Raw genomic sequence first — 2,456 nt, forward strand, 5'->3', positions numbered from 1 at the left:
CAAAAACTGCAGTCAGCAGAACTGAACGAGGAGACAGACTTCCACCCCGTCTCGCACTAATGAGGCACCATTCTCCCCCCGACATCAGCAGAGGCTTAGTGAAGAGTCTTGACTTCATCCCTGCCCGACAGTAGCAAAGTGCCCCTGCTCTGTACCCGTGGTGGTGGAGGCTGAATCAGGAGTCTAAGCTTCTACCTACATCCAGCAGTAATGATAAGCCTCTCTCCCCGCACAGCAGCGGCTGAGTGGGGAGCACGGACTTGCAGTCCCACCTAGTGGTAGAGAGAGGTGTCCTCCCTGTTCCCGGCAGCAAGGTGTCAGTGTAGGCCTGTTGAAATGTGAGATTTAAGGAAGGTCCGTAAAACAGCCACAAAATAATATTCATTATGTCCAGGGTACCGCAAAAAATCAACGGCATCCCAAGAACCAAGGAAATCCTTGATTTCAGTGAGGCAGCAGATGCGAACACCAAGACAACACAAAGGTTGGAATTATCTGATGCCCACTTTAAAGCAGCCCTCATGAAAATGCTTCAATAAGCAATTACAAATGTGCTTAAAACAAGTGAAAAATAGAAAATCTCCGTAAAAATAAAGGAAATATAAATTAGAACCAAATAACAATTTTAGAATACAATTTTATTGTATTTTAAAAACACAATAACATATACCAAAAGGGAGGGTGGAAGCAAGGGAGGGAGGGGGGTTTGGAGGGGGTGGGGGGGAGGTTTGGGGGAAAATACAGAAAATTGTAATTGAACAGCAATAAAATAATTAAAAATGAATAAATAAACTACAATAATAACTGAAATTTAAAACTAACTGGATGGGCTAAATAGTATACAGAGACGACAGAGAAAAGAATGTGTGAACAAAATATTCTATAGGAAAACAGGAATTACCTTATTTTGCCAACATACTGGGATAAAAGAAACTGAAAAGAATTCTCAGGTAGTTGTGAGACAATAACAAAAGATTTAACATTTGTGTGACTAGTGTCTCCAAAAGATAACAGAAGTAGAATTGGAACAAAAATAATTTTTTAAAAATAATGGTTGAACCCTCGCTAGTGTGGCTCAGTGGTTGGAGTGTCATCTCATAGAAGGGTCACCGGTCCAATTTCCAGTCAGGGCACATACTTGGGTTGTAGGTTTGCTTCCTGGCCAAGGCACATACAGGAGGCAACTCACTGGTACCTTTTCTCTCACATCAATGTTTCTCTCTCTCTCCCTTCATGTCTCTCTAGAAGTAATAAAAAAGGTCCTTGGGTGAGGATAAAAAAAAATAATNTTTGTGTGACTAGTGTCTCCAAAAGATAACAGAAGTAGAATTGGAACAAAAATAATTTTTTAAAAATAATGGTTGAACCCTCGCTAGTGTGGCTCAGTGGTTGGAGTGTCATCTCGTAGAAGGGTCACCGGTCCAATTTCCAGTCAGGGCACATACTTGGGTACCTTTTCTCTCACATCAATGTTTCTCTCTCTCTCCCTTCATGTCTCTCTAGAAGTAATAAAAAAGGTCCTTGGGTGAGGATAAAAAAAAATAATGGCTGAATTTTCCCTAAATTTGGTGACAAGCATAACCCTAGAGACTGAAGAAGCCTAAGCCTAATAAACACCTAACAAGAATATCTGAAGAAATCAATGTCTAGAGCATTATAATCATATTTCTGAAAACTAAGAATGAGAAGAACATCTTGAAAGCAGCCTGAGAGCGAAGATGCATTACCTAAAGGGGAACAGCAATTGAAATGACAGAAGTCTTCTCATGGTATACCATGGAGGCCAGAAAAAAATGGCACATTTTTCAAATGCCGAAACATTGGTCAACAATGAATTATATATACAGGGAAAATAACCTTCAGGAAGGAATATAAGAGAAAGGCATTTTCATATGAAGGAAAACTAAAACTTGTTGCTAGCAAACTTACCCTAAAAAATGGATAAAGAAAGTTCTTGAAACAGAAAGAAAATAATAAGGGAGATATCTGGGAACATTAGTAATGAAGAATGGACAATGGTTAAACATTCTTTTTTAAAAAATATGTTTTATTGATTGCACTATTACAGTTGTGCCAATTATTCCCCTTTTGCTCCCCTCTATTGGTTCCTGCCATTCCCTCTGGCTATGGGCCCCCACCTTAGTTCATGTCCATGGGCCGTGCATATAAGTTCTGTGGCTACTCTATCTCCTATACTGTTGTTAACACCCCCTGTCTATTCTGTACATATCAATTTGTACTTCTTAATTCCTGAATATTTTCCTCCATCCTCCCCCTTCCACCTCCCAACTGATAACTCTCCAACTGATCTCCATATTTACGATTCTGTTTCTGTCTGCTTGTTTGTTTAGTTTTTCAGATTCAGTTGTTGATAGTTGTGAATTTGTTGCCATTTTAATGTTCATAGTTTCGATCTTCTTTTTCTTAAATAAGTCCCTTTAACATTTCATAATAAT

The sequence above is a fragment of the Sturnira hondurensis genome, unplaced genomic scaffold, assembly GCF_014824575.4.
Source record: "Sturnira hondurensis isolate 20B ecotype Veracruz unplaced genomic scaffold, ASM1482457v3 Scaffold0025484, whole genome shotgun sequence".
Taxonomy (NCBI): Eukaryota; Metazoa; Chordata; class Mammalia; order Chiroptera; family Phyllostomidae; genus Sturnira; species Sturnira hondurensis.